The 13,877-nt window shown below is 34.9% G+C and overlaps 1 protein-coding gene across 6 annotated transcripts in view; it reads right to left on the reverse strand.

Annotated features, from left to right (window-relative positions):
* Positions 1-13,877, reverse strand: part of RALGAPA1 (Ral GTPase activating protein catalytic subunit alpha 1) — a 274,567-nt gene that overhangs the window by 16,527 nt on the left and 244,163 nt on the right. The window lies entirely within an intron of this gene.

The following is a 13,877-nucleotide window of genomic DNA, read 5'->3' on the forward strand; positions in this document are numbered from 1 at the left end:
TATTCACAATAAGCCTTGCCTGGATGGAGAATACAAACATAGATTTGCTCAGAAAAACAAAGCTGCTGATATGTAGAGTCAGCATTAGAACTTTGGTCATTTAATAGTCCAGTGCTCTTTTCTATATCCAATCTCAATGATTTCAGTTTTGTATGGAGAAAAGAAAGGTATAGGAAGCATTTTAGTTAGTTCAAGTATGGCCAACAAAATGTTAGCTTAAATTTGAGGACTGGCAATTTTTGAAAGATGTTTATATACAAGAACATTATATATAATACATAAAAATTCTTGGCACACTCTAATAAAAATGAGACAATAAACCACATTTGGCTTTTTAGTTCGAAAAGGCCCTGAAATATCTTCAAATATTCTGAAGTGATGTCCTTACACAGGGTCTTAGAGAAATAATGAAAAATAATTTTATTGATATAGGATATATGTAGATATATTTTGCAAGTACATCTCAAGGATCATGTGGCTAATTTATTTGCAGTAATAAAGGGGCATGTTTTCTTGAAATATACAGGGCAATTAAGTATCCCATGAACTATTTACTAGGCATGGCTCACCTATAAGATGAAAGTAATATACTTGCTTACATTATAAAGCATCTGGTAAATTAATAGTCCATTTCTTTCTTACATAGCTAATTTCATCAAGAAACATGCAGTGTAGCTCATATTCAGTAAAAAAATTCCCCCAATAGAACAAATCTTGGTATTAATATTGTTTATTTGTACTATGTTAATAGAAATTCTTCTGAAAGTCTGCAACAGGTCATAACAAATTATTGTGTATGATTTTTATGATGCATTATATTAATCAAATTCTTTAGTAGTTGCCACTACGCAATGAGGGAAAAGCTGTGATTTGTCAGAGTAGACAAAGCTGGGCTTTAATCCATCCTTTTAACCATACTGCCAAGTCTATATTGTTTTCACTGCGTCTCAATTAGGAGACAGGCAGGACACCTGGTACTTCTTTATCTAAGTCCCATGGGCTGCCAGATGACTCAAAATCCATAACAGGTGCTAAGGCAGTGTGAGGATAGTCCTATTATTGAAAGCTGGAGTTGAATAAAATTTGGACCATATATAATTGCTCATAAATCAGCCAATTACTAAATGAAAACATTAAGTAAAAAGTTGATAAGCCCAATTCTACCAAAGTTCATGTAAATACGTTTAAAAAGATTAACCTTAAATAAATAGGATTAAAAATTTAAACCTCCCTAAAGGTTCTAAAAATCCTTCCTGATTTAATAATCCAATAATCACTGATGGTTTCTAAAAAGCACTAATATGATTATGGAATATGTGTATCTATTCCACTTTCATGAAAGTTGTATGAAGTAAAACATCTAAAAGAAAAACTAAGTTACCTAGATTTCAAATTTAATATGAAGTTAAAATTTTAGACTTTCATTCTTGGTAAGATGTACTTAAAAATGTTATCGTACATAATAACAAGACTTTCACAGTCAACAGAACTGCTTCAGAATCACAAGTGTTAGATTAAGAGTTTAAAAAACATTGGGGGATGACTAGAAACAATCTGTATTGTTCCTTTTGGTAACAAAAATTTCAATACATTAAAGTTGAGGAAATGAACTTATGTGTTTGAACTAAATACTAAACTTGGACTCTTGTTAGAAGACTGCAAAAGGGAAAAAAATTACTAAATAAGTGAAATTTTACAGTGTACAATTACTTACGTGTTATCTCTCCCTAAATGTGTACTAACTTAATTAAGATTTTGTTTAAATGCTGTAATTATCAGGAGTACAGAAAAAGTGATTTATTATCATGGTAAGTAGTTACAAAGTACAACAAACTGTCATTTAAGACTGTGTCATAGAATCTATGATAAACAGTATATTGGCTTAAACTAATGCACTATATGCCCCTAGGGAATGATGGGCTTAGAGACTGGACTTTAACATCAAAATCTACCCATTAATCTTGACTTAAATATAATCTACTCTGCAGTAAAAGGAAGAATGGGCATTCAATGAATTACTGGTTTTGAAATACTGCACTGGTGTCCATTTACTAAAAGCATTTAAGGGGACATGAGGAGATGGACCACTAGTACCTTTTATAGACTGTTACCATTTCACAAAACATGCATTTGATTTTCCACCAACTTAGCAAGAGCATCCCATTAAAAAAAATTATAAACTAAAAAAGTTTTCTGAAAATATCTCTCTGATCCTTTTAAAGGACATGTTGTTGCATAAGGTATAATATTGCAATATAATTTGGTCAACTTAAGTTCAGATGAAATAATCATCTATGGAAATATACTGTAGGCTTAAAAAAGCTCTAATTTTTTTTTAGGATTGGTTGTAGATCATTGTTTCTTTGCATCAGAACCACCAACTGCTTGATTTGACCAGAAAATGCAAACACCAAGAGTAGTGTTTATACAAATAATCATGGCCCACAATGTTTCATAAAAAGGGAAACCCTCGTATTTTTAAAGATACTCGAAACAGACTTCAAGGAGAGAGAACCAGGAGTGACTGAAATAGTTACCAGCTACCCATTTAAATAATAAATCTGGTATTTAACCTTAAGATTTGCTGACTAGTTTATCTATAATGATTATTTTAGCACTTGCAATTGTTATGCATAAGATTAATTTGCATTTCTACATTAATACAGCTTATAGGTATTCAGATGATATTTGGGAATTCTAAAAAGCATAGTATAAAGGAAATTAAGCCAAGTTTGTCTTTAACTTTATCTGACACATTAATTGTGGTGGTTTTTAATTCATTTTCCCTTCTTTTAAATTCAAAAAAAATTTTTGTGAAGATTAAAAAAATATATTGTTTTTATCTAAACATAAAAATATCATAAAGCTAAACTGACTTTTGCTCTGCTATAATCTGGTGGGTTTAAAATAGATAATGGCATGTTAACAAGGCATTACTCCAGGTGGTTGCTTAAATATATTTATTTGCTTTCTTTTTGATAGTAGGTATGTGCTAAATAAAAGTCAACACTCCTATCAAGACAGTAAATGTAGAAACATCAGTTCTACAACAGCTATTTTTGCTCCTTCTCTTTTCTGAACAGCAATTAGTAAAGCAACCCCTTCCCCTCCTCCCTAGTGCTGTCAAGCTGTTCAGAGCAGTTTGCAACTCGACAATGGTACCATTGTGAATGCTCTCTGGGCTTCCTTCCCACAGAGAGTTAAATGGGCAGTTCCTGCTGCCCATGATTGGTGTCCAATGAAATAATACTCAAGAGCCAGGTTTTATCAGCTTCACGCCAAAGAAGTGAAGCCAGGGAACCCAAGCCTTCATATCATACTGGACCATATGCCAACCCTGATGGCCCCAAAGGTTTATCACTAAGAATCAGGATCCATCATGTCCCTTGTGAAATTTCACTTCACATACCTTATGTGAAATGCAAAGCTTCACTAAAAACCGAACCTTCTTTACAATTGGCATGAACAGATGGACGGTAACAGTGGTTTGGCAAGCAAAAGTTAAGATTTAAATAGGCTGTATTCTAGTGTTTGAGAGGAAAAAGCAGTTAGAAGAAAATGGGGAGATTTGTGACCCATAGTTTAATTTTAATTCCATTATTGAATTATTAAAAATTCAATGGCAAAAGCCCTTATGTTTAGTAAAAGGAAAAGAATGGATTAAAAGCACTGCAATTCCTATGTCAAACAAGGTTAAAGACTAATTTCAGCTTTACATCCTTCATTCTTTGCTATCTGAAATCCCCAAATAGCATCTAAATCTGTTTTTATATTAAACAAAGACTAAAATAAAACTTGTAAAATATGTAGTAGGTGTAGTGAATGATAATATGAACATACCAGTGCACCTTAATCACCAATCAAAAAAAAAAAAACAAAAACGTAAGGGTTTAACAGAAAAAAAAAAAAATCCCTGCTCTATCACAGGTAAGAATTTAATAAAGATGGAAGTAAAGAAACTTCAAGTTCTATGATTTTTTATTTTTTTTTATTTATTTTTGAGAGAGAGAGAGAGAGACAGACAGACAGACAAGAGGGAGGGAATCCCAAGCAGGCTCCACCCTGTTAGTGCAGAGCCCAGTGTGAAGCTTGATCCCACAAACTGTGAGATCATGATCTGAGTCGAAATCAAGAGTCTGCTTAACTGACTGAACCACCCAGGCGCCCCAAGTTTTGTTATTTTTAAAGACTTTTTGCTCAATACCCGATAGAGTTCTCTACCTTCTTTCTGTTACACTATGATATGAACCAATTGTTAAGACTGGCATATGTAGGGGCGCCTGGGTGGCTCAGTCGGTTGAGCGTCAGACTCTTAATTTTGGCTCCTGTTGACTTGCGGTTCATGGGATTGAGCCCCACACTGGGCTCTGTGCAGACAGCATGGAGCCTGCTTGGGATTCTCTGTCTCCCTTTCTTTCTGCCCCTCTCCCACTCATGCTCTCTCTCAAAACAAACAAACAAACAAAAAAGGTTGGCATATGCAGACCACACTGCCACTCTGGATTCGACAAAGCAGGTAAGAGATGGTGAGGTGCTTTCCTTTCCTTTGCTATTTTTGTTGTGAAGCCAATGTACTATCAGACTAAGATAAAAAAAAAAAACAAACCAAAAAATCAAAAAACACTTCATTCATCAGTAACAAAGTATAATAATGTGTAAAAGCACAACAATGTATAAAAGTACTTTACAGGAAAAGTGTAAAGAAGGCCTGTTATGCAAAAATATGTCTATCATATAACAAGATTATGAAAATCTCAAGTGCCTTTTTGAAATGGCAGATATGTGTAAATATTATCAAAACACTTAGAGAACTTCTTAGTCTCATTAAGAAAAATAATACTAGTTATTAGCCTGGCAATTACTGTATATGTAAGTATAAAAAATACTTTAAATAATAATCTAACTTATTTTAGAAAGGCTTTACTATAAAAGGAAAATACATTCAAGCTGTGCTCTGCTATTCAAGAGGTAAAAATTATATAAAAGCAGAAGGAACTGTCACCTTAGACACCGGCTGTTATATTATTGGTAGTAACATTAAAAAATCAAGTTTATGGTTTGGTTTTGATTTTTCTGCTTGACTACATTTTCTGGTTTTGACCTCAGCTGCTATTACTCTTCCCTTTGTTTTATATCACCTGGTAGTGAGGAACTCCTTGTGTTTCTTAGCCACATTACACTTTTATCCCTTCATGCCTCAGTAAAACCATTCCTAATTCTTCCTCCCTACTATCCTCTCCCACTGTAATAAAATTAATCATCTTTACCATCTTATTTTGTAGGTATCACTATTGCTGGACTCCTCATCAGAGGGCATTTCATTCATTAACTCATTCTTTCATCCATCTACCTATCCCCATACCTACCTACCCACACACAGGGCTCTCTCTTTCTCCTGTACCAGACTGTAAGCTCCATGAAAGCAGTAACTATCTTGCTACCCCTAGCTTTTCTCTCACACCACTTCCCATATAGAAGGTAGTCAATAAATACTTGGTGAAAAAAAATGAAAGATCCAAAATTGCTTTTTTGGGATGAAGAAATATAGACTTTTTCTTTTTTCCCTTACATGAATAAGGTAGGATGCCATTATCAGATGCCATTCAACTTCTATTGAGATAATCACTTTTCCCCCCTTTTATAATGACTTATTTCATAGATTTTTATTTATTTCTGAAAGGATCTTAAACATACTTAGTCATTTTGCTGTTGTTCAATATAGCTTTTTTTTTAATACTTAAATTTGTCATTGGTGTATTGAATGTTTTTGGTAGAGAATAACAATTGAAAATATCTGTATAATTAATACAGTGATAATAGAAATAGAAGTTGGTCATATACTGAAGTCATTTTTGTGAGCTCCCATTGTTTAAATATAGGAAAAGTAATTATTATTGCTCTACATTAGTAAAATGATAATCTCTAGAGAACATTAAGATGCTATTTTCAGACATTGGTTCAATTCTATAGAATAAGTTTCATTATTATCAAAAATTCATTATGTATCAGAGAGATTTATATTTACTGCTTTTATATCTTTTTGAAAGGACAAAGGCAGATTTGCTAGACCTAAACTAACACCTTTAAAGGTATACAATAAAATATTCCCACACTGACTGTAAGGAAGCCTCTCAAAATACCACTAACATCATCAATAGGCCCTTATTGCTATTCCTTAAAAAGAACAGCTGAACAAATTAAAAGTGATACAAGAATACATTAGAGTCATAATAGAAATGTTGCACATATCCAGGGTTCCTGTGTAAATAATTACTCTGTGTGCATACATAGACTATAAGGTTTGGCAGTAAAATCCAGGTCAGGGGAGAGGGATGCTTAATTACAAGCTTAAAAAAAAAACAATCTTCAATAGCAGTGCCCATGTCTTTAACACAGGAGACTGAAGCCGGCTCCCATGACAGAGCACATTGTTAAGTAAATAAGTACCTTTGTCAGCTCTTGGAGAGGTCCTACTACAATGATTAATATCAAAGGCACAAGGGCTGCAAGCACTTCCAAAGCCACAAAACCTGGATCACTTAGTTGATAAGGCATTTTATTTAAAGAACCATTTTCTCTTTTTTGAAGTATGAATGACCATAATCATAAATCTTAGAGTTTGTAACAAATAACCAGTTTGTCCATGAAGTTTAAGACTTTCGTTTAGAAAGTAGGTAGAATGAATGGCACTTACAAGATACTGAGGGCTCCTAATGGAATGAATCAGTGACGTAGGTGGTGCAAAGGTTTAAGTAAAACTAAAGACCTCAGTAATATGTACACTCCTACCGCCACCCCCCACAGCTCTCCTGTGGCTGCTGCCTTCCTTGCCATTCAGCAGCAAGTATAAGCCTTTAGGACTACAGCCATGGCTGCCTTCCTCCTCGGGGGCTGTGTGTGAGGGACACCAAATCGTACTCTTCCTAAGACGACATCTGTCACTAGAAGGAAATCTTTTTTTTTTTTTTTTTTTTTTACAAAGTTACTTTGTTTGGGTCATACAGAATGAGTATATTAGGTGGAAGACAGTAGAGAAGAGCATTCTTGGGGCAAAAACAGAGAAAAAGAGAAGGGCATTTAGGGATGATAAATATGGTCTAGCTAGACCCATGTAGGGTGTCCTGGGTGTCAGTGTGGTGGGAGATGAGCACAAGGATGGGGGGGGGGCAGAGCTGGAAGGAGGACAGGTATGTTTGACAAACCTACAGTGAGAAATATGAGGTTGGGAGGGTTAATAAGCTAGTAACAACTGCTTGCACGTAGCCAAAGAATTCAGATAAGAATTGCAGTACACGGTCGAGCCATCACAAGTCTTTTAGTATACTTATACTTGTGTTTTAGAGGAGTATCTCCAGTATAGAGGATAATAATATCACCATCAAGCACGAGGTAGCTACCATTTTCTGAGCTCTTGCCACATGACAGGCTGCTTAGTGCTTCATCTAGATAATTTCACCTAATCCTTGTAACAGTGTTGAGTTTGGTACTCTTTTTTTTACAGATTAAAATAAAATTAGACAAAGACAGTGACACACTTATTAAGTGGTTCTGGACTCAGAAGCCCAGGCTGATTTCCCAACAATCAGCTTCCATACTTTAAAATATAATTTATAAATTAAGGACAGTCCATATTTATGAATATTATCTTTCTGAAGAAATAATCTTCAAAACACAGTATACATAAAATTATGTAGTTTCTCAATAAACTCACTTTCTTCTTAACACGAAATGGCAGCAATATTGATGGGCCTCCCTTAGAGGTTTTATAATGTTCTATCATAATGAATGGCAAACTACATTAGTGGAGCCAATCAATTACATTTCATTTCATTTTGGCTCTCATACTTTTGCAACAAGTTCTTTACATTTGAGTAGTTGAACTGCAGGGATAACAAACTGTGACTAATTGAAGAATGATCATTGACTTCTGGTAATTTGTCTGATAAAGTTAAACAGAAACCCAATCCTGGCATTTACAAAAAGGTCAAATCTAAACAGATTAGAAGAAATCAAATAATATTGGTTCAGCACGAAAGAATATTAAACCTAGGAAGAATGTGTTTTTTAAGGATGTCATTTAACTTTATAATATCCCCCATACTGAGTATTTCAGAATATCACATATGTATATATATGCATGCATGCATACATACATACACATAAAGCCCCAAAATACAAATTACAAGAATTATAACATACATATTGCATTCCATCTACTAAAATCTCATCCTCTGAGGCCCAGATTTTCTATGCATTCTTCCCTTATTTTCTTACTTTGAAAGCAATGACTTCTTCTTTGGAACTCCTAGAGCATTTTATCTTATAACCCTACTATCCTGTGTTATATTTTAACTTGTGTTATAATTATTAATTTACATTATTCTCTCTCCTATTAAATTATAAGCTTATTGGAGAAACAATTATCATCTACAGTTGAACCCTTCAACAACGTGTAGGTTACCAACACCCCATGTAGCCCTAAAATCTGTGTATAACTTTTGACTTCTCCAAAACTTAACTACTAATAGCTTACTGCTGATAGGAGCCTTACTGGTAACAGTTGATAAACATGTATTTTGTATATTATATGCATTTCATACTTTATTTTTTAAAACAGAGGTATACATTAAATTTTTTTTAATGTTTATTTTTGAGAGAGAGAGACAGAGCATGAGTTGGGGAGGTGCAGAGAGACAGGGAGACACGGAATCCGAAGCAGGCTCCAGGCTCTGAGCTGTCAGCACAGAGCCCAATGTGGGGCTTGAACCCATGGACTGCAAGATCATGACCTGCTAAATCTGACATTTAACCCAATGAGCCACCCAGGTGCCCCTATATTTTATATGTTTATTTATTTATTTTGAGAGAGAGTGGGAGACAGGTAGAGAGAGAGGGAGAGAAAGAATCCCAAGCAGGCTCCTTGCTGTGCTCAGCACAGAGCCTGACACAGGGCTCAATCTCATGTCTATGAGATCATGACCTGAGCCAAAATCAAGTCGGATGCTTAACTGACTGAGCCACCCAGGTGCCCCTCATACTGTATTCTTAAAGTAAGCTAGAAAAAAAAGTTAAGAAAACCATAAGAAAAAATACATTTACAATAGTATATAGTATTTATTGAAAAAAAAATCCACATATAAGTGGACCTGCACAATTCAAACCTATGTTGTTCAAGGCTCAACTGTGATTTGTCTCTATATGTCTTTCAAATCTTTACTACAATCATAAAAGTGATCAGTAATTTTTTTTAAGTTTATTTATTTTGAGAGAGAGTATTTATTTTGAGTGTATGTGTGCACATGCAAGTGGGGGAGGGGCAGAGAGAGAGAGGGAAAGAGAGAATCCCAAGCAGGCTCCTTGCTGTCACTGCAGAGCCTAATGTGGGACTTGGTCTCACAAACTGTGAGATTATGACCTGAGCTGAAATCAAAAGTCATATGCTTAACCAACTGAGCCACCCAGACGCCCCAGTAAATATTTTTGATAGAAGAGAAAGAGTTCTATCTCTTGAACTGGTGGTGGTTAAACTATAATTATTCACCATATAATACATTTAGAATTTATGTACTTTTCTCAAATTATATTTTACAGTAAAAAAGGTTAAAAAGAAATATTTAAGAAAAATGGGACATGTGAGATGGTTAATTTTACATCAACTTGGCTAGATCATGGTATCCAGTTTTTGGTTAAACACCAGTCTCGATGTTGCTGTGAAGTTATTTTTTTAGAGGCAATTACCATTTAAAATCAAGAGACTTTGGTGGCTCAGTTGAGTGACCGACTCTTGATTTCAGCTCAGGTCATGATCTCATGGTTCGTGAGTTCAAGCCCCACATTGACAGCACAGAGTCTGCTTGGAATTGTTTCTCTCTCCTCTTTGTCCCTCCCATGCTCACTCTCTCTGTCCCTCAAAATAAATACATAAATATTAAAAAAAAATTAGGGGCGCCTGGGTGGCGCAGTCGGTTAAGCGTCCGACTTCAGCCAGGTCACGATCTCGCGGTCGGTGAGTTCGAGCCCCGCGTCAGGCTCTGGGCTGATGGATCGGAGCCTGGAGCCTGTTTCCGATTCTGTGTCTCCCTCTCTCTCTCTGCCCCTCCCCCGTTCATGCTCTGTCTCTCTCTGTCCCAAAAATAAATAAAAAACGTTGAAAAAAAAAATTAAAATCAGAGGCTTTGAGTAAAGCAGATTACCTCTATCACGTATGTGGGTGCACCTCAACCAATTAATCAAAGGCATTGAGAGAAAAGACTGAGGTCCCCACAGAAGTAAGGTATTCTACCTCCATATGACTTCTGACACAGATTACAATATCAACTCTAGCTAGGAACTCCTGCAGGTTTCAGACTTGCCAGTCCCCACAATCATGTGAGCTAATTCCTTAAAATTAATCTTTCTCTATCTAGGTATACACTTCCATCTAATTGATTCTGTTTCTCTGAGAACCCTAATACAACATGATTATATACTGTAACTTCTAAAAATTTCTTTGTATGATAAATCTCATGTTAAAAGAAAGAGACAGTACATACATGATAGCATCATATTTAACATTTGTACATACTTGAAATGTCTCTAGGATCATAACAAATAATTGCTTTTAAATTTTTACTTAATGTATAGAGTCATGATACTAAGATCATGAAATTAGTACTTTGTAATTATTATTCCCACTACAAAAAAGCCAAAAGAAAGAAACAACCCAATCCCAACCCGTGCGCGCGCGCGCGCGCACACACACACACACACACACACACACACACACACACACACACACAGGTTAACTAACAAATGATGGCTAAGATCAACCTGAAATTCCCCTCAGGGCCAATGGTTACCCAGAATCTGCCTATTCTTCCTCCCCAGCATTGCATTTCAATTCTAATTGCATGATCAAACCAACAAATTGAGCTCGAGACCAAAAAAAAAAAAAAAAAAAAAAAGCCCCTAGCTGACAAAGACCAAGGTTGCAAGAAAATGTTTTTCAAGTACAAGTAATGCAAGAAATGACAAGTGAAGTGAAGGAGAGGTTTCAAAGCTTGAAAGACAGTCATCAATACTGACAGATTACTGTAATTCTGGCTGCCAGCATGATCGATTTGGACAGCATATGACAATCAATATTGTCCTCATTTAGTGAACAACATTAGATTCATAGTTAGAGAAGATGTTCCCAGGATAAAATTTAAACTGTATTTAATGATCATAAATAGCACAATTTATGCTGTGGAATCTTAGTGGGTACTTTCACTGGGCATAAAATAACTAACGCAGCAGTACAATTATCCAAATATAAGTGAGTTTATTACATATTCTTTTATCCTCTTATTTCTCTTATTAAAGTAGTAACTGGTGGTTTTCAAAGCCTACTTCTATTTCAGTTTCTTTTGTAATTTCTGTTAAATTCTATTGATCTGTTTTAGGACACGTGATTTTTTTTCCTTAATGGGAACTTACCTGGATTTGTCAAAAAACGTACATTGTAAAATGTAATGTATTTCTGAAATATATATATATTTTTTAAAATTAAAAGACATCTGTAATTCAAGATCTTAATAACATCTAGTTGTAATTTAGTATATAAGGTTTCATTGAAAAATCAAGCAATCTACCTGTGTGAAATCATTTTCCCTGATACTTAGAATATAGAACTTTATGAATCTTTGTAAAAGATGACTATTTATTTTTCAGGTTAGCAAAGGCTAAGAGTATCTTTATTATATCCTTAAGTAGTATGGGGAAATAATTTCCATATGGCTTCTAAATTCAAGCTTCCAAGTCAAGAAAAATTTCTTTGATTTGACTTTATGTTTTTATTCTGTGTGTTCCAGAAGCAGTTTTGCTGATGGAAATTGCTCATATTGGCTGTGTAAATAGTGTTCATGTTTACTCTTTACATCTGAAATTATCTCTCATCTTAGAAATTTTCTCCAATGTTGTATCTATTAATGTCTCAGCAAGATTACCTATTAAGAACTTTGTGAAATAGGCCTGAAAATCCAATCCAGTCAATTAACCTACCAACCAACCAATCATAAAAACTCAATTAGGCAATTCCTTGGTGTTGGGTAGAGTTGTTTTATATTGACTGTAATCTTTACACATAACAGAATTAATCACTGCACAAAATAATGTACCTTATTTCATTTCCTAAGCACATCCAAATTCATTACCTCATTTAATCTTGACAATAATTCTGAGATGGGTATTATCTTTTTTTACAGACAAAGAAAGTGAGGTCTAGAGATTCTATGACTAGACCAAGATTACAAGGCAGAGCTTGAATTCAAATAATTATTTTCTAACTGCAAATCCAGCCACCATACCTCTAGTGTAACATGTAAATCTGAAATAGTTCTCAAAAGAGTATAAACTTAGGTGCAGGAAAAAGAAATTAAGTCATAGCCCCCAACACTTTTATTTTGCATTTTTAACTACTTGGTAAGGTGTACATCTTAAATATTTGTACTTCAGGCCAGAAATAGTTTGTGTTTGCTCAATAAATGGAGATCCTGTTTTATGACACAAGAGGCAAATAGAATTTTCTACTACAATCTAATTTCTCTCTCACCACTTTCCCAAAAGATTTAAGGCATTCTTTCAACTGTGTCTTAAATGAAAGGGCGGAGGACACTAACCTTAGGATGAACATCAGGATCAGGCCAAGATCAGAAAGACAACCTCAGAGGAGTTGACAATGTGGATAAAATGAGCTTATGGGTAATAATCTGCGCATTCCTTGTAGGATTAGCTACCTTTCTAGAGATATTCAGGAAATAATAAACTGAATCCCTACATTTCACAATGACCACTTCAAATCTGATCTTTCAACTTAAAGTGAAGATATAACTGTCACAAGTAAGAAATGCTATATAAATGTCATTAAGCTTAATCAATATATCATGCCATGATCCACCACCTATAATTCCATTTCACAGTGTCAGAATACATGAGAAATTACATAGGAATCAGATTGCTTAAGTCAATTTTCATCAAAAGAAGAGAATATATGTGGCAGACTTACGATAAATCCATTTCATGTGGAATAGAACTCAGGATATTTTAAAAAGCCTTCCCTGTGAAGCTTAACATCCACAATTTATTAAGAAAAATAATTGAAATGTTTTTCATCATATAGAAAAAGTATATGGAAATAGAAATTCATTTCAGAAAGCAATTAAAACTGTGTCCCAGGCATTGTTCTAAGAGCTTTATACATACTGACTCATTCAGATCTTATAACACAGTGAGCTAGGTGTTATCATCCTCATTTTATAGATACGGAAACTGAGGCTCAAATTATTTAAAAAATATTCCCAAGGCTAGACAGCTAAGCATTTGAGTCCAGAAATCTGGCTCCAGGAGCCATGTTCTTTTTTTTTTTTTTAATGTTTATTTTTGAGAGAGCAAGCGAACACGAATGGGGGAGGGGCAGAGAAAGAGAGACACATAATCAGAAGCAGGCTCTGTGCTCTCCCCACAGAGCCCGACGTGGGGCTCAAACCCACGAGCCACGAAATCATGACCTGAGCTGAAGTCGGACACTTAACCAACCCAGGTGCCCCTCCAGAAGCCATGTTCTTAAACACTCCATGTCCTCTCATACTTCCACGTCTTTATCTTGTTCCCTCTGCCTGGAATGCTCTTCTTAATCTCATCCACCTGATTACCTCTTATTCATCATCCTTCAATATTCAATCCTCACATTTCTGAGGCTGCTTCTCATTATACCTCCAAAACACTGTACATAACTCTGTTACAACACACGCACTAAAAACTGTATATTTCCTTAACTAGATTGAGTACTTTATGATCACTGTTAGGGTTATTTCTATACATGCATAGTATCAGAGTACCTAGCATGGGACCCTAATTAG

The sequence above is a fragment of the Lynx canadensis genome, chromosome B3 (genome assembly GCF_007474595.2).
Source record: "Lynx canadensis isolate LIC74 chromosome B3, mLynCan4.pri.v2, whole genome shotgun sequence".
In the NCBI taxonomy this organism is placed as follows: Eukaryota; Metazoa; Chordata; class Mammalia; order Carnivora; family Felidae; genus Lynx; species Lynx canadensis.